General features: G+C 51.5%; 1 protein-coding gene across 1 annotated transcript in view; it reads right to left on the bottom strand.

Annotated features, from left to right (window-relative positions):
- LOC119969776 (fer-1-like protein 4) overlaps positions 1–19,878 on the bottom strand; it is a 427,310-nt gene that overhangs the window by 181,942 nt on the left and 225,490 nt on the right.

Genomic DNA, 19,878 nt, shown 5'->3' with positions numbered 1-19,878 from the left:
GAGCTTGCTGTGCGGGATGTTTTTGTAGCGGGCCTTTGATCTAGCTATGTACGCCAGACACTATTAGAAAATGGGGCCCAGGGCTTAGAGACTACCGTAGAGGCTGCTATCACGATGGAAGTTTCCTTCCGCAGCCTCAACTCGTTTCCCGCGGACCCCGCTAACCCCGCATGGGCCCCCGACCTGAGGACCCCCCAAGCCTGTGCCGCAAGGCCCTCCAGCTATCGCGCTGCCACAGCCGATCCTACTGCCCCAGTCAACTACTCAAGCTATCCAGCTGCTCCAGCTAATTATTCAGCTTCCCCAGCCAGCTACTCAGCTCCCCAAACCAGTTATTCTACTGCTCCAGCCTGCCACTATTCAGCTCGCCAAACCAGTTATTCAACTGCTCCAGCCTGCCACTATTCAGCTCCCCAAACCAGTTATTCAACTGCTCCAGCCTGCCACTTCTGTGGACAAAGCCAGCACCCGCAGCAGCGCTGCTCAGCCCGATCCGCGACCTGCAGCAGCTGCGGGAAGAAAGGCCACTATGCTAGAGTGTGCCTCGGCAGAAGGGCCCCAGCCCTCAACACCCCAACAGTCCAAAAACATCGCCCCCAGCACCAGCAGGCCCGCGGGGCCCGAAACGCTGCGGCCTACGCTCAGGCTCCGCCCCCTCCCGCCATGTGCGATCCATGGGGGCCGCCATCTTGGCAAACCTCCACCATGCGGCCGGCCACGTGCGATTCATAGGGGCCGCCATCTTGGACACAATCTTCACCACCCTCCACGTGCGATCCACGGGCCCTAGCTGCATCCCCAGACTCAAACAGCTCATCGGAGGAGTACGACCTCCCCGGGCAGTCACCACATGGCCCGCAATTCAGCGCAATGTTCCTACATCAAGCTTGCCAGAACGCAGCGGCATCTACTCGGCAGGACGCCCGATCGGAAGAATTCGACTCCCCCGGGCACCCACCACACGGCCCGCAACTCATCGCGGTCACCCTCGACCAATCTCGCCCCAAGCATCTGAGAAATTCGATGACAGAGGTCCAGATCAACGGGTACAACACGTCGTGCCTCTTCGACTCCGGGAGCACAGAGAGCTTCATACACCCAGAGCTGGTAAGACGCTGTTCCCTCCCTATTTATCCTGTCAACCAAACTATCGCCCTCGCTTCGGGCTCCCATTCCATCCAAATCCAAGGCCGCACTACAGCAACGCTAACGATTCGAGGCGCTAGCTATTCCAAATTTAAACTGTATGTCTTGCCCGACCTCTGCGCCCCACTCCTCTTAGGCTTGGATTTCCAATGTAACCTCCAGAGTCTCACCCTCAGCTTCGGCGGGCCCCTGCCCCCACTCACTATCTGCAGCCTCGCCACACTGTGCATCGCCCCCCCCCCTCCTCTCTTCGCCAACCTCACCCCGGATTGCAAACCGGTAGCCACCCGCAGCAGGCGGTACAGCCTGCAGGATAGGGTATTTATCAGAACGGAGGTCCGAAGGCTGCTCAGTGAGGGGATCATAAAGGCCAGTAACAGTCCCTGGAGAGCTCAGGTGGTGGTCGTCAAGACCGGAGAAAAATTCAGCATGGTCGTCGATTATAGCCAGACCATCAATCGCTTTACGCTCCTAGACGCGTATCCCCTCCCCAGAATTGCAGACATGGTAAACCAGATCGCCCAATATCGGCTATTTTCCACGGTGGATCTGAAGTCTGCATACCACCAGCTCCCAATCCGCCCGGAGGACCGCCACTACACGGCGTTCGAGGCCGATGGCCGCCTCTTCCATTTCCTCCGGGTTCCCTTCGGCGTCACTAACGGGGTTCCGGTGTTCCAACGAGCAATGTACCGAATGGTGGACCAGTACGGGCTGCGGGCCACGTTTCCGTATCTGGACAATGTTACCATCTGCGGCTATGACCAGCAGGACCACGACGCCAACCTCCACCGTTTTCTCCAGACGGCCCAAAAATTAAACCTTACCTATAACAAGGAGAAATGCGTGTTCCGTACAAACAGACTAGCCATCCTCGGCTACGTCGTGGAGAACGGAGTCCTGGGCCCAGACCCAGACCGTATGCGCCCCCTCTTAGAACTCCCCCTCCCCCATGGCCCCAAGGCCCTCAAACGGTGCTTGGGGCTCTTTTCGTACTTCGCCCAGTGGGTCCCCCAATATGCGGACATAGCCCGCCCACTCTTTAAGGCCACACTATTTCCCCTGTCAGCCGAGGCGCGCCAGGCCTTCAGCTGCATCAAGGAGGACATCGCCAAAGCAGCCATGCGGGCGGTGGATGAATCCACTCCCTTTCAGATTGAGAGCGACGCCTCAGTGGTAGCTCTAGCAGCCATTTTAAACCAAGCAGGGTGGCCCGTTGCATTTTTCTCCCGTACCCTCTCCGCTTCAGAACTCTGACACTCCTCAGTCGAGAAGGAAGCACAAGCCATCGTGGAGGCTATCCGACACTGGAGGCACTACCTCGCAGGTAGGAGGTTCACCCTCATCACCGATCAACGGTCGGTTGCCTTCGTGTTCGACAACTCACAAAGGGGCAAAATTAAAAATGACAAAATTCTTCGGTGGAGGATTGAACTCTCCACCTACAATTACGATATCAAATATCGACCGGGGAAGCTCAACGAGCCCTCGGATGCCCTATTCCGCGGGACATGCGCCAGCGTGCAAATCAGCCGCCTAAAAGCCATCCACAATGACCTCAGCCACCCAGGGGTCACCCGGCTCGCCCACTACATCAGAGCCCGAAACCTGCCTTTCTCCAACGAGGAGGTAAAAGCGGTCACCAGGGACTGCCCGATCTGTGCGGAGTGCAAACCGCACTTCTATAGACCAGACAGGGCCCACCTGGTCAAGGCTTCTAGGCCCTTTGAACACCTTGTGATCGATTTCAAAGGGCCACTCCCCTCCACTAACAAAAACATTTACTTCCTTAACATTATTGATGAGTTCTCCCGATTCCCCTTCGCCATCCCATGCCCCGATATGACCTCCCACACAGTCATTAGGGCTCTGCATAGTGTCTTCACCCTGTTCGGTTTCCCCAGCTACGTGCACAGCGACCGGGGTGAGTCCTTTATGAGCGACGAGCTGCGTCAGTACCTGCTCGACAAGGGCATCGCCCCGAGCAGGACTACCAGCTACAACCCCAGGGGGAACGGACAGGTGGAGAGGGAGAACGCGACGTTCTGGAAGTCCGTCCTACTGACCCTCCGGTCCAGGAAGCTCCAAGTTTCTCAATGGCAGGAAGTCCTCCCTGACGCGCTCCACGCAATTAGATCCCTCCTGTGTACAGCTACCAACCAAACCCCCCACGAGCGGTCTTCATTTTTTCCAGGGACACTACCACAGGGGTCTCACTTCCGGCGTGGCTGAGGACACCAGGCCCGGTTCTCCTAAGGAAGCACGTCAGGGCGCACAAGACCGACCCCATTGTTGAAAAGGTGCGCCTGCTTCATTCCAACCCACAGTACGCGTTTGTTGAGTTCCCGGATGGTCGCCAGGACACAGTATCCCTCGCGGACCTGGCACCCGCTGGATCCAGCCCCCCATCTACCCCCACCGAGGAACTCCTTTCCCCGTTCCCTATGCGGCCGCTCCCTTGCGCCCCCGATTCTGCGAGCTCACACCACCAGTCCCGAGCGCCAGCACCAGCCCGCCCCCGCACTAAGTATTGACGCCGGCGCAGGATTCGTGGAGTTCCATGAAGCAAAACTGGCGCCGCACCTGGACCGAATCCACGACCATTAAGGGGCTAGCACCGGCACCACGTGGAATACAATCGATTCCAATGAGAAACGGTGCCGGATTCGCCGGTTTAGCGATTGACACTCAGGAGGCTGATAAGCTGCAGCCGCACAGACACACACCACTCCCCACAAACACTATCGCAGCCAACAAGATGGCAGTGAGGAGAACGGCCCCAAGATTCACCGACGCCTAGCTGGAGACTCCAGGAGGAGGCTGCGCACAACCACCAGTAGCGGGAGAAGACATGGCCCAGTCACAGCAGGCCATGGCTGAGGACGTCGGCGGCATTGCCCAATCATTGGCTGATGCGGCACGAGCGTGCAGACCCTGGTGACACAGAGTGGGCCTCCAGGACTGGCAGTGTCAGGTGGCGGGGGATAACTCCACTCGCACCCCCATCCCATGGAGTAGCCCCGAGGGAAGAGGAGGTTATGAGGCTCATGCTGGTGACTCCCTCAGGAGAGGTGTCGGAACACAGCAGCACCTCGGACTCACTCTCTTTCCACCCTACCCCCCCTCCTCTCCTGTCCCTGGCACATCTGGTGGGCAGCGGGCAGAACGGGGCAGCACCAAGCTACCTGGGACACCTGAGCAGCAGCCGGGCCCATCCAGGCCCAGTCGCCCCAGACGCCGGCCCGCGGGGACCCTTGTCGCACGGCGGGAATCACAGCAGGCCGCCTCCACTTCTGATGTACTGTCTGGGGAACCACATAGGCATAGTGTTAGGGCTCATAAGGCTATCAAAGTAGACACCAGTTAAGTTGGCATGGGTGCAGGGTAGAGTTTAGTTATAGGAGCAACGGCACAAACCTGTCCTCATGTTGTCACATTGTGGGCAGACATTGTGGGTGGCCTGTGCTCTCCCCCTCCCTCCTATGTGCTGGAACCCTAACCCGACAACCCGACCCAACAGCCACCCACTGTCCACCCACCACCACTGCCCCCAGCCCTAGCAGAAGCCCCCAGCCAGCTGCATGGATCGCGGACGAGAGTGGTGGGACTGCACACCGTCCGCAGTTAGCAAACCGGGCTTCCGATCGCTGGGACCATACGTGGCCCGCGCCGTCATAAACTCAGCCCATCAGGGGAGGAGCATCGTGGATGGGCCGGCCGATGACGCGCCAACAGCCTTGCAACAGTGTGCAGCGCGTGTCCCAATGATGCTGGTTTGGAGGGGACGGAGCATCGCTGACCGGCATCAAACCGGCGCCGGCCCCTATTCTGCCGTCGGAATCCATTCTCTGCCTGATCGCTGATCCCGATTTTGGCATTGGGCTACGGGGAATCCCGCCCTCTTTTTCTATTTCTGCACAATGACATTCAGATTCTGTCATAGATCTTGAAGCATGCTACTCGTATCCAATCACTACCATTTTCCTGATGCAGCACCTACTGCACCTAGACCTCTGTTGAAATCTTGGTGTTTTTTGTTGAGTTGAAAAATGTTAATACTGGTGTTGTCGCTGGAGTTTTCTTTAGTATTATCCATTCTTGTTCGTGCTGTTCAGTCCAAAGTGAAGTTGTTCATTTTCTTCAGGATATCTCTGAGACAGGCTGTTTTTGACAGGTTTAGCACACTGGACTAAATCGCTGGCTTTTAAAGCAGACCAAAGCAGGCCAGCAGCACGGTTCAATTCCCGTGCCAGCCTCCCCGAACAGGCGCCGGAATGTGGCGACTAGGGGCTTTTCACAATAACTTCATTTGAAGCCTACTCGTGACAATAAGCAATTTTCATTTCAATTTCTTTGCTAAGAGATTTGGATGAACTTTCCAATGAAGTTGATCATGCCCAGTACTCTGGTACTCCCTTTTTATCTGTAGGTCGAGGCATATTTATGATGGCTTGTATCTTCATGTCATCAGGCTCTATTCCTTGAACAGATAATCTGTCTCCTAGGAATGTTATTTCCTTTACACCAAGCTGACATTTGGCCTTATTGAGTCGTAGCCCATTTCCTCTGACGTTTTGTAAGACCTGAATGCCTCCGTCATTGTGTTCCTCTTGGCTGGAACCTCAAATTATGATGTCATCGACGCCGACTCGAACACCCTGAATGCCTTCACCAATGTGTTCCATCGCTCTGTGGAATATTTCTGACACTGAGATTATGCCAAAGGGCAAACGAAGAAAGAAATACCTGCCAAAGGGAGTATTGAATGTACAATACATGGTATTTTCTTCATCTAGTTTGAGCTACCAGAATCCTTCCGAAGAATCAAGTTTGCTGAAATATTTTGCACCAGACATCTCACTTGTGATCTCCGCACTTTTAGGTACAGGAGCAAGAACAAATCTTTTTATATTCGCATTTAAATCTCTGGGAGCCATCCATATTCGAAAATCACTGTTTCTTTTTTATTTTACACATACCATTCAATTGACCCAATCTGAAGACTCTTGAATATTGTTAATAACGTCAAGATGTGTCATCCTGTCTAATTCATCCTTTAGTCACATAATGATGCTGGAACTCTTCTCGGAGCATGTACCACCAGTTGAGCAACCTTTTTTAATTGAACCTTGTAAGTGAAAAGTAAAACACCAAAACCCTGGAATATTTATGGAAAAGCCCGCAATGGATTCCACTGATCCACTGTGTGTGATCAGTGCACTGTCAGTGCTGTACACGCTTCTCACCAGCTCCAGTGCTTCACACGCTTCATCACCTAATAACCATTCATGACCGTCAGACTTCCGGTTGCGGTGATGCGGAGCTAAACCGCACGTTCGGTAGCTCCCGCTATTTTCGGTCTTTTGGGCTCTTTTAAGGGCCCGTAGCGGTATTGGTTGGACTTTCCCCCGTGTGGGAACACTTTCTCTAAGATTCTCCGCCGGTGGATGGCCTGGACCAGGAGCGGAGCGGTCAGAAAATCAGCTTTGGAGCAGAGAAAGGTGCGAGGCAGGAAAGGCAAGATGGCGGTGGGCGGGGAAGTAGCAGCGTGGCAGCAGTGGGCGCGAGAGCAGCAGGAGCTGCTTCAGCGCTCTTTCAGGGAGCTGAAGGCAGAGATCCTGGAACCGCTTAAGGCCTCCCTGGACAAGCTCATGGCAACCCAGACGGCTCAGGGTGCGGAGATCCGAGAGCTTCGGCAAAAGGCCTCGGAGAGCGAGGACGAACTCCTGGGCCTGGCAGTGAAGGTGGAGTCGCACGAGGCGCTCCAGAAGAAGTGGTCAGCGAGGATGGAGGAGATGGAGAACCGTGCCCGTCGGAAGAACCTGCGGATTCTCGGCCTCCCAGAGGGGCTGGAAGGTTCGGACTTGGGGGCCTATGTGACTATGATGCTGAACTTGCTAATGGGCGCGGGGTCGTTCCAGGGACCCTTGGAGCTGGAGGGTGCCCATCGGGTGCTGCTGAGGAAACCCAAGCCAAACGAGCCGCCTCGGGCGGTGCTGGTCCGTTTTCACCGCTTCGTTGACCGTGAGTGCGTGCTGAGATGGGCGAAGAAGGAGAGGAGTAGTAAGTGGGAGAATGCGGAGATCAGGATCTACCAGGACTGGAGTGCGGAGGTGGCAAAGAGAAGGGCTGGTTTTAATCGGGCAAAAGCAGTGCTCCACAAGAAGGGGGTCACGTTTGGCTTGTTACAGCCGGCACGCCTCTGGGTCACTTGTAAAGACCACCAGCTCTACTTTGACTCTCCGGCGGAGGCCTGGGCTTACGTCCAGGCAGAGAAGCTGGACTTGAACTGAGAACTGGGGGCTGGGGAACGGTGTACACAGCCCGGAGGCTTTGTCCTCCTTGGTATCTTTTCGCTTTTATCGGTTCTATTTAATGATGTCTTTTTGCTGTTCTTTTTTGGGACTGTTTACTTGGGCGTTTTGTCATGTCTGTTTTTTTTCCACGGGTTGAGAGTTTGGGAGTGGTTCGCGGTCCTGTTGAGTCATGTGCCCGTCTTTTCCCGCGTGTTGGGTCGGGGGGGCGGGGCTCAGGATGGAAGCACGGGCTTCTCTCCCGCGCTGGAGGAGCAGTGGGCGGGGCCGGCACTGGGGCGGGGGGGGCGCGGTGGTTGTGTTGCACTGGGGAGGGTCATTGGGGTGACGGGAGCAGCCGGGGTCAGCAGGAGTCGGCTGACCTACGGAAGTACAATGGAAGGGGTTATGCAGCTGGGGGGGGGGGCCCTAGCTTTGGGGGGGGGGGGGGGGGGGGAGGCTTGGGGGGGGGAATGGGGGGGGGGGTACCGGGTTGCTGCTGGAATGGCCAAGGAGCTGGAGCATGTAGATGGGGTCGGGATGGGGGTCTGTCGCCGTGGGAAACGGGCTCAGCGGGGGGCGCGGGCACGTGGCGGACTGAGGAAGGGTAATGGCTAGTCGACCGGGCAGGGGGGCAGGTAGCCCCCTGATCTGGCTGATAACCTGGAATGTGAGGGGACTGAATGGGCCGGTCAAACGGGCCCGGGTGTTTGCGCACCTGAAGGGGCTGAAGGCAGATGGGGCCATGCTCCAGGAGATGCATCTGAAGGTGGCGGATCAGGTTAGATTGAGGAAGGGATGGGTGGGCCAAGTGTTTCATTCGGGGCTGGATGCAAAAAATCAGGGGGTGGCGATCCTGGTGGGCAAGAGGGTGTCGTTCGAGGCGTCGAATGTGGTGGCAGACAGCGGCGGGAGGTACGTGATGGTGAGTGGCAAGCTGCAAGGGGAGCGGGTGGTGCTGGTCAATGTATACGCCCCGAATTGGGACGATGTGGGTTTCATGCGGCGCATGTTGGGCCGGATTCCAGATCTGGAGGTGGGGGGCCTGATAATGGGGGGGGGGGGGGGGGGGGGGGGGGGGGATTTCAACACGGTGCTGGATCCGCCACTGGATCGATCCAGTTCTAGGACGGGTAGGAGGCCTGCGGCAGCTAAGGTGTTGAGGGGGTTTATGGACCAGGTGGGGGGGGGGGGGGGGGTTGACCCATGGAGGTTTGCGAGACCGAGGGCCAGGGAATTTTCATACTTCTCCCATGTGCATAAGGCCTACTCCCGGATTGATTTTTTCATTATGAGTAGTGCGCAGATTGCGAGGGTGGAGGATGCTGAGTATTCTGCGATAGCCATTTCTGACCATGCCCCGCACTGGGTGGACCTCGAGCTGGGGGAGGAGAGAGACCAGCGCCCGCTTTGGCGTTTGGAGGTGGGGCTGCTGGCGGACGAGGAGGTGGGCAGTCGGGTTTGAGGATGTATCGAGAGGTACCTGGAGGCCAATGACAATGGAGCGGTCCGAGTGGGGACGGTTTGGGAGGCGCTGAAGGCGGTGGTTAGGGGGGAGCTGATCTCCATTCGAGCCCACAGGGAGAAGAGAGAGCAGAGAGAGAGGGAGAGACTGGTGGGGGAGATGGTGAGGGTGGACAGGAAATACGCGGAGGCTCCGGAGGAGGGATTGCTGAGGGAGCGGCGTAGTCTCCAGGCTGACTTCGACTTGCTAACCACCAGAAAGGCGGAAGCTCAGTGAAGGAAGGCACAGGGAGCGGTGTATGAATGTGGGGAGAAGGCGAGCAGGATGCTGGCGCACCAGCTCCATAAGCGGGATGCGGCCAGGGAGATTGATGGAGTTAAGGACCGGGGAGGAAATGTGGTGCGCAGGGGGGTAGACATTAATGGGGTCTTCAGGGACTTTTATGAGGAACTGTATCGGTCCGAACCCCCAGCGGAGGAGGGGGGGATGGGGCGCTTTTTGGACCGGCTGAGATTCCCGAGGGTGGAGGAGGGACAGGTGGAGGGACTGGGGGCGCCAGTTGAGTTGGTCAAAGGGGTAGGGAACACGCAGTCGGGGAAGGCGCCGGGGCCGGATGGGTTCCCGGTCGAATTCTGTAAGATGTATGCAGACCTGTTGGGCCCCCTGTTGGTTAGGACCTTCAACGGGGCGACGATGTCTCAGGCGCTGATTTCCTTGATCCTTAAGCGGGACAAGGATCCCCTGCAGTGTGGGTCATACAGGCCGATCTCACTCTTAAATGTAGACGCCAAGCTGTTGGCGAAGATTTTAGCCACGAGGATAGAGGACTGTGTGCCGCAGGTTATCCACGAGGATCAAACGGGGTTCGTGAAGGGGAGGCAGCTGAACACTAACATACAGAGGCTCTTGAATGTTATAATGATGCCGGCGGTAGAAGGGGAGGCGGAGATAGTGGTGGCGTTGGACGTGGAGAAGGCCTTTGATCGGGTTGAGTGGGGGTACCTGTGGGAGGTGCTGGAAAGGTTTGGGTTTGGGGAGGGGTTTGTCAGGTGGGTGAGGCTGTTATATGAGGCCCCGATGGCGAGCGTGGCCACGAATAGGAGGAGGTCGGAGAATTTTCGGTTATACCGAGGGACGAGGCAGGGGTGTCCCTTGTCCCCCCTGCTTTTTGCGCTGGCAAATGAACCCCTGGCCATGGCGCTGAGCGAGTCGAGGAACTGGAGGGGGCTGGTGCGGGGTGGGGAGGAGCACCGAGTGTCGCTCTATGCGGATGACCTATTGTTGTATGTGGCGGACCCGGTGGGGGGAATGCCGGAGGTGATGAGGATTCTCCGGGAATTTGGGGATTTCTCGGGGTACAAGCTCAACTTGGTGAAGAGCGAGCTGTTTGTTGTACACCCGGGGGACCAAGAGGGGGAGGTTGGTAGGCTCCCACTAAAAAGGGCGGAGAGGAGCTTCAGGTACTTAGGGGTCCAGGTGGCCAGGAGCTGGGGGGCCTTGCATAAGCTTAACCTCACAAGGTTGGTGGAGCCAATGGAGGAGGAGTTCGAGAGATGGGACATGTTGCCACTGTCTCTGGCGGGTAGAGTGCAATCAGTCAAGATGACGGTGCTCCCGAGATTTCTGTTCCTGTTCCAGTGCCTCCCCATCCTTATCCCGAAGGCCTTTTTCAGGCGGGTTAACAGGAGCATTTCGGGGTTTGTGTGGGTGCACGGGACCCCGAGGGTGAGGAGGGTGTTCTTGGAGCGGGGCAGGGATGGGGGGGGGGGCTGGCGCTGCCCAACCTCTGTGGGTATTATTGGGCTGTCAACGCAGCGATGGTGCGTAAGTGGGTAATGGACGGGGAAGGGGCAGCATGGAAGAGGATGGAGATGGCGTCCTGCGTGGACACGAGCCTGGAGGCGCTGGTAAAGGCGCCGCTGCCACTCCCTCCAACGAGGTATACCACGAGCCCGGTGATGGCGGCTACCCTCAAAATTTGGGGGCAATGGAGACGGCACAGGGGAGAGGTGGGGGCCTCGATGGGGTCCCCGATATGGGGGAACCACCGGTTTGTCCCAAAAAGAATTGATGACGGGTTCCTGAGTTGGCACAGGGCAGGTGTTAGGAGGTTGAGGGACCTGTTTGTAGACGGGAAGTTTGCAAGCCTGGGTGAGCTGGAAGGAAAGTTTGGGCTCCCCCGTGGAACACCTTTAGGTACATGCAGGTAAGGGCGTTTGTCAGGCGGAAGGTGGCGGAGTTCCTTCTGCTGCCGCCACGTGGGGTTTTGGGCTGAAGGGACGTGTATATTTGTTCTTTGCTAATGACGGGCGTTAATTTATTTCTTCTTTTTTGTATACATGGGGGCGGGTTTTGTTCTTTCTGTTCTTAGTATTTTCTGTTATTGATATTTTGTGAAAATTTGAATTAAAATAATTTTTTTAAAAAACGATTCACGACCGTCAGCAACTATCGAGAATTTTAATTTTTCACTTGTACGTCCAATTCACACATTTCCAATGTATCAATTCTCTAACCATTATCGTCCTTCAACAAGACTGGTTTATTCAAAATTCTCAGTTTTATTTGCATAGTCTTGATATCACTGATACTTATGAGCTTTGCTCTTGCTCCTGTATCTAACTTCACAGTGATAAGCGATCGATTTATCAACATAGAGACAGTTCATTTGTCCTTTGTCACTTTTATCACTTTTTGTTCTTTTCGGTGACATTTCATTCTTTTCGGTTGGATTACCCTGTCTTCATCCAAGACTACATCAACAAAAAAATGTGCCTTCCAAATTAATGTCATCAATTGTGTTAATTGCATGTGTGTAATTTGACATCATAATTTGAGGTTCCATCCAAGACCGCCCTGCATTAACTTTTTTGCTTGTGAAACATTGTTTCACAAAATGATTTTTTCCTTTGCACTTTGTTCAAATTTTGCCATAAGCTGGACATTGCCTCGGTAGGTGCCTGTTTCCACATCTTTTACACGCAATGGCTGCTTTTGCCGAGCGTTTAAAATGGCTGCCGCTGCTGGGACCATGTTTTATTTTTGAGTACGTCACAACTTCAATGGCATCGGCAGCGCTCTCACTTTTCGCGCCAAAACTTTGTGCATTCAATGTGCTTACATGTTGCACAGCTAGATCACTAGCGTAGCAAATCTTAATCGCGCCTTCGAACTGAAGCTCATTTTCGCGTAGAAGACGTTCACGCACCTTATCATTATTTACTCCAAAGACAATTTGATCCCAAATTATTAAATATTTTAAAATTGTGAAGTTACACATTTGTGCTTTTAACTTGAGGTCGGTAAGAAAGCTATCAAAGAACTCGCATGTTTTCTGCGTGCGCGTTCTAAATATGTATCACTCAGAAGTTTCATTCTTTTTTGGCAAAGATCAAAGCTTTTACTATCGTCCTCTTGTTCACATACAAAGTTATTGCAAATCTCAATCGTCTGTGGGCCTGCTACTATTAGCAACAGCGCTATCTTCTTTCAACTGGCTGCGCCTGCAATCCTAGAGCTGCTACATCTACATACAGTGTAAACTGTTGTTTAAAGGCATCATCATTACCGGTTACTAGGAGTTAACAAAGAACAAAGAAAAGTACAGCACAGGAACCGGCCCTTCGGCCCTCCAAGCCCGTGCCGATCATGCTGCCCATTCAAACTAAAATCTTCTACACTTCCTGGGTCCGTAACCCTCTATTCCCATCCTATTCATTCAAATAAAAGCAAATTACTGCGGATGCTGGAATCTGAAACGAAAGGGAAAATGCTGGAAAATCTCAGCAAGTCTGGCAGCATCTGTAGGGAGAGAAAAGAGCTAATGTTTCGAGTCCAATTCGAAAAACAAAACCCAACGTAAGTGTACTTTACCTGAATGCTCGTAGTATTCGGAATAAAGTAAATGAGTTGATGGCGCAAATCATCGTGAATGACTATGATTTAGTGGCCATTACTGAAACATGGTTAAAGGATGGTCACGACTGAGAGTTAAATATCCGAGGGTATCAAACTATTCGGAAGGAGAGTGGATGGTAAGGGAGGTGGTGTAGCTCTGTTATTTAAGGATGACATCCGGGCAATAGTTAGGGATGACATCGGTGCTATGGAAGATAAGCTTGAATCCATTTGGGTGGAAATCAGGAATAGTAAGGCGAAAAAGTCACTGATAGGAGTAGTCTATAGGCCACCAAATAGTAACGTGATGGTGGGGCAGGCAATAAACAAAGAAATAACTATTGCATGTAGAAATGGTACAGCAGTTATAATGGGGGATTTTAATCTACATGTCGATTGGTTTAACCAGGTCGGTCAAGGCAGCCTTGAGGAGGAGTTTATAGAATGTATCCGCGATAGTTTCCTAGAACAGTATGTATTGGAACCTACGAGGGAACAAGCGGTCCTAGGTCTTGTCCTGTGTAATGAGACAGGATTGATTCATGATCTCATAGTTAGCGATCCCCTCGGATGGAGCAATCACAATATGGTGGAATTTAAAATACAGATGGAGGGTGAGAAGGTAAAATCAAATACTAGTGTTTTGTGCTTAAACAAAGGAGATTACAATGGGATGAGAGACAAACTAGCTAAGGTAGACTGGGAGCAAAGACTTTATGGTGGAACAGTTGAAGAACAGTGGAGAACCTTCCAAGCGATTTTTCACAGTGCTCAGCAAAGGTTTATACCAACAAAAATGAAGGACGATAGAGAGGGAAAATCGACCGTGGATATCTAAGGAAATAAGGGAGAGTGTCAAATTGAAGGAAAAAGCATACAAAGTGGCAAAGATTAGTGGGAGACTAGAGGACTGGGAAATCTTTAGGGGGCAACAGAAAGCTACTAAGAAAGCTATAAAGAAGAGTAAGATAAAGTATGAGAGTAAACTTGCTCAGAATATAAAAACAGACAGTAAAAGTTTCTACAAATATATAAAACAAAAAAGAGTGGCTAAGGTAAATATTGGTCCTTTAGAGGATGAGAAGGGAGTTTTAATAATGGGAGATGAGGAAATGGCTGAGGAACTGAACAGGTTTTTTGGGTCAGTCTTCACAGTGGAAGACACAAATAACATGCCAGTGACTGATAGAAATGAGGCTATGACAGGTGAGGACCTTGAGACGATTGTTATCGCTAAGGAGGTAGTGATGGGCAAGCTAATGGGGCTAAAGATAGACAAGTCTCCTGGCCCTGATGGAATGCATCCCAGAGTGCTAAAAGAGATGGCTAGGGAAATTGCAAATGCACTAGTGATAATTTACCAAAGTTCACTAGACTCTGGGGTGGTCCCGGTGGATTGGATATTAGCAAACGTGACACCACTGTTTAAAAAAGGAGGTAGGCAGAGAGCAGGAAATTATAGGCCAGTGAGCTTAACTTCAGTAGTAGGGAAGATGCTGGAATCTATCGTCAAGGAAGAAATAGCGAGGCATCTGGATAGAAATTGTCCCATTGGGCAGACGCAGCATGGGTTCATAAAGGGCAGGTCATGCCTAACTAATTTAGAGGAATTTTTTGAGGACATTACCAGTACAGTAGATAACGGGGAGCCAATGGATGTGGTATATCTGAATTTCCAGAAAGCCTTTGACAAGGTGCCACACAAAAGGTTGCTGCATAAGATAAAGATGCATGGCATTAAGGGTAAAGTAGTAGCATGGATAGAGGATTGGTTAATTAATAGGAAGCAAAGAGTGGGGATTAATGGGTGTTTCTCTGTTTGACAATCAGTAGCTAGTGGTGTCCCTCAGGGATCCGTGTTGGGCCCACAATTGTTCACAATTTACATAGATGATTTGGAGTTGGGGACCAAGGGCAATGTGTCCAAGTTTGCAGATGACACTAAGATGAGTGGTAAAGCGAAAAGTGCAGAGGATACTGGAAGTCTGCAGAGGGATTTGGATAGGTTAAATGAATGGGCTAGGGTCTGGCAGATGGAATACAATGTTGACAAATGTGAGGTTATCCATTTTGGTAGGAATAACAGCAAACGGGATTATTATTTAAATGATAAAATATTAAAGCATGCTGCTGTGCAGAGGGACCTAGGTGTGCTAGTGCATGAGTCACAGAAATTTGGTTTACAGGTGCAACAGGTGATTAAGAAGGCAAATGGAATTTTGTCCTTCATTGCTAGAGGGATGGAGTTTAAGACTAGGGAGGTTATGTTGCAATTGTATAAGGTGTTAGTGAGGCCACACCTGGAGTATTGTGTTCAGTTTTGGTCTCCTTACCTGAGAAAGGACGTACTGGCGCTGGAGGGTGTGCAGAGGAGATTCACTAGGTTAATCCCAGAGCTGAAGGGGTTGGATTACGAGGAGAGGTTGAGTAGACTGGGACTGTACTCGTTGGAATTTAGAAGGATGAGGGGGGATCTTATAGAAACATTTAAAATTATGAAGGGAATAGATAGGATAGATGCGGGCAGGTTGTTTCCACTGGCGGGTGAAAGCAGAACTAGGGGGCATAGCCTCAAAATAAGGGGAAGTAGATTTAGGACTGAGTTTAAGATAGATAGGGCGGTATTCTCCGCTCCCAATAAAAACCGGGATGGCCGTCGTGAAATCGGCCGAGCTTCACGACGGCCTCGGGACCTGCTCCCCGCGCCTAATTCACCCCCACCCGGGGGGGCTAGGAGCGGGCCCCCGTCGTTTCCGGCCGCGACCTCGTCTCGCCGGAAATGATGCGGAAACAGCGCTTTTCTGATGTCATCCGCGCATGCGCGGGTTGCCGGTTCCAACCCGCGCATGCGCGTATGACATCAGCGCGCAGACGGCACAAACCCACTCATGCGCTGTGCCGTCTTTCCCCACCGCCGCCCGGCAAGACTGAAAGAGGGAAAGAGTGCGTCCGTTTTGGACGCTGCCCCGACGATCGGTGTGCACCGATCGCAGGCTTGTCCCCTCCAGAGCACAGTCGCGGTGCTACCGTCCAAATCGGGCCCCTAGATGCCCTAAACGGGCATCTGGCACCTGTTTCACGAATGCAGCGACCAGGTGTGGTTGCTGCCGTGGTGAAACGGGCGTGAAGGGCCGGCCACTCGGCCCATCGGGCTCGGAGAATTTTTCCGAGCCGGGGGGGGAGGGGGGGAATCACTGGGGGCGCCAGGGGGGTGTACAAAATGTCGGGAGGCCCTCCCACGATTCTCCCACAGTTTTTTGAAGAATAAAGGGATTAAGGGTTATGGTGTTCGGGCCGGAAAGTGGAGCTGAGTCCACAAAAGATCAGCCATGATCTAATTGAATGGTGGAGCAGGCTCGAGGGGCCAGATGGCCTACTCCTGCTCCTAGCTCTTATGAGTCCGATGACTCTTTGTCAAAGCTAACAGACAGAGAGAGTGGGAAATATTTATATTGTGGAGTGAGAATGAAAGGTGAGTCATAGCTACAGAAACCCAGGGAAACCGGGTGCTAATGGCCACAGATACCAAGGTGAAAGAGTGTTCCATCGAGCCTGTTCCACCATTCAATCAGATCATGGCGGATCTCTTCCTGGTCTCAAATCCACCTCCCTGCCTGTTGCCCATAACCCTTTAACCCTTTTTTAAAATCAGAAATATATCTATCTCTTTCTTGAAACCATTTAATGACTCATACTCCACCGCACTGTGGGGCAGTGAGATCCACAAATTCACCACCCTCAACTCAGTTTTAATCTACCGCCTCTCAACCTATATCCGTGACCTCTCATAGAACATAGAACACTACAGCGCAGTACGGGCCCTTCGGCCCTCGATGTTGCGCCGACCTGTGAAACCATCTGAAGCCTATCTGACCTACACTATTCCATTTTCATCCATATGTCTATCCAGTGACCACTTAAATGCCCTTAAAGTTGGCGAGTCTACTACTGTTGCAGGCAGGGCGTTCCACACCCCTACTACTCTCTGAGTAAAGAAACTGCCTCTGACATCTGTCCTATATCTATCACCCCTCAATTTAAAGCTATGTCCCCTTGTGTTGGTCATCACCATCCGAGGAAAAAGACTCTCACTGTCCACCCTATCTAACCCTCTGACTATCTTATATGTCTCTATTAAGCACCTCTCAGCCTTCTCCTCTCTAACAAAAACAACCTCAAGTCCCTGAGCCTTTCCTCGTAAGACCTTCCCTCCATACCAGGCAACATCCTAGTAAATCTCCTCTGAACCCTTTCCAAAGCTTCCACATCCTTCCTCGTTCTAGATTTCCCCACAAGGGGAAACATCTGGTCTACGTTTACTTTATCAATGCCTTTTAGTATTTTATACACCTCAATCAAATTAATACTCCAGATGTGGTCTCACCAACACCCTATACAATTGCAACAACACTTCTCTAATTTTATACTCCAGTCCTATTGCAATAAACGCTAACATTCCATTTGCCTTTTTAATTATATAGAACATAGAACATAGAACAGTACAGCACAGAACAGGCCCTTCGGCCCTCGATGTTGTGCCGAGCAATGATCACCCTACTTAAACCCACGTAACCCGTATACCCGTAACCCAACAATCCCCCCCAATTAACCTTACACTACGGGCAATTTAGCATGGCCAATCCACCTAACCCGCACATCTTTGGACTGTGGGAGGAAACCGGAGCACCCGGAGGAAACCCACGCACACACGGGGAGGACGTGCAGACTCCACACAGACAGTGACCCAGCCGGGAATCGAACCTGGGACCCTGGAGCTGTGAAGCATTGATGCTAACCACCATGCTACCGTGCAGCCCGTACATGCGTATCAACTTTCCGTGATTCATGAACAAAGACACCCAGATCCCTCTGCCCAGACATATTTTGAATCTACTTTCCCTTTAGATAAGAATTTGCCTGACTATTTTTTCAGCCAAAATGGATAACCTCGCACTTATCCACATTAAACTCCATCTGCCACATTTTGGCCCAATCTCCGAACCTATCGATATCCTCGCTGGATTGTTCTCGCTGGAGTTCAGAAGAATGAGGACGGATCTCATACAGACTATAAAATTCTAACAGGACTAGACAGGATAGATGCAGGGAAGATGTTACCAATGGTGGGTGTGTCCAGAACCAGTGGTCACAGCCTGAGGATTCAGGGTAAACCATTTCGGACAGAGATAAGGAGGCATTTGTTCAACGAAAGAGTGGTGAGCCTGTGGAATTCATTACCACAGGAAGTAGTTGATGCTAAAACATTGAATATATTCAAGAGGCGGCTGGATATAGCACTTGGGGAGAATGGGATCAAAGGCTATGGGGAGAAAGCAGGATTAGGCTATTGAGTTGGATGATCAGCCATGATCATGATGAATGACGGAGCAGGCTCGAAGGCCTCCTCCTGCTCCTATCTTCTATGTATGTATATCCATCTGTAAAATCTTTATCTCCTCTTCACTGCCTGCTTTCCCACCTATTTTAGTATCATCCGCAAATCATGCTATGTTACACTCTGTCCCTGCTTGCAGATCATTTATATAAATTGTAAACAGTTGAGGTCCGAGGACTGACCTCAATTGCCGACTTCTGCTCCTAATTCCTATGTTCCTAAGTTACCTTTCCCATGTAAGAGACTACACCGTGACTGTGTCTGGACCATTTTTATTACTTCATGGGATGTGCGTGTCCCCTGCTGCCCCAGCATTGATTACCCATCCCTAATTACCCTTGAGGGGCTGTTAAGAGTCAACTGCATTGCTGTGGGTCTGGAGTCACATGTAGGCCAGACCAGGTAAGGACGGCAGATTTCCTCCGCTAAAGGACATTAGTGAACCAGACTTTCTTTTTTTACAATGATCGACAATTGTTTCATGGTCATCATTTGACTTTTAATTTCAGACTTTTATTGAATTCAAATATCACCATCTGCCATGACGGGACTTGAAGCTGGTTACCTGGAGCATTACCCTGGGTCTCTGGATTATTAGTCCAGTGGCAATTTCGGATTTGAAGGTAGCTCGTTGTACTGCTAGAGTTTTTCCTGCCAAGCTTTTATTTCAGCCGTGCCAGACCAGCTCCATTCTTGCCCCATTTAAGTCGGCTCTCCTCCAGTTAATTATTCATAATAATAATAATCTTTATTGTCACAAGAAGGCTTACATTAACACTGCAATTAAGTTATTGTGAAAAGCCCCTAGTCGCCACACTCCGGCGCCTGCTCGGGTACACAGAGGGAGAATTCAGAATGTCCAATTCACCTAACAAGCTCGTCTTTCGAGACTTGTGGCAGGAAACCGGAGCACCCGGGGGAAACCCACACAGACATGGGGAGAATGTGCACAGACAGTGGCCCAAGCCGGGAATCGAACCTGGGACCCTGGCGCTGTGAAGCAACAGTGCTAACCACTGTGCTACCCCAATTTACCCTGTATTATTTTCCTTTTCTATCATCGTCCTAAACTTTGATACATGGTCACTGTCTCGTAAATGTTCCCCCAAGGTTGATAGCTGTTTTATCTCTAACCTTGGATTTCTCACTTTTTGTTAAGCAATAAAAAGCTTTTAACAGCAGATCTTTCTCCTTCTCATGGGCAGTTTGAAGTCAGAATAATGTCTACCTCCCTCCATGTAGTGTATTTGTGCTCTGGGGCTTTCTAATCATGGCTCTCCTCTAAGCTTTGATATCACAATGGGATAAATGGAAGAGACAGGCCAGGGACTAAACTTGCTCTGTTGACATTATTCAGCGCCATATTCAACTCTGCTCATTAGTCCTACAATGGCCACCATATTGATCAAATTCAAACACTTTGGAAAGGATGAATAGACCATCATCTGAAATTGGCCAACTTGGCATTTCAGTTCTTTGCATCATTGTTGGTACTTTTCTCTGTTACAACTCATCCTGGGGAAACCCATTCACTCTTTTAGCCTTCCTTCAAAACAGGTTGAAAGTTCATATTGAAAGTCCAACATTCTTTAAGTATAATCAGCAAGAACAAGGAATCTTGTTGGACTTGTTAATTTCCTACTGTAAGCACATAGATCCATTAACACAGTTTTACAGGAGGA

The sequence above is a fragment of the Scyliorhinus canicula genome, chromosome 7 (genome assembly GCF_902713615.1).
Source record: "Scyliorhinus canicula chromosome 7, sScyCan1.1, whole genome shotgun sequence".
NCBI lineage: Eukaryota > Metazoa > Chordata > Chondrichthyes > Carcharhiniformes > Scyliorhinidae > Scyliorhinus > Scyliorhinus canicula.
The sequence above is the reverse complement of the archived record's forward strand: the minus strand, read 5'-3'. Positions and strand labels throughout refer to the sequence as shown.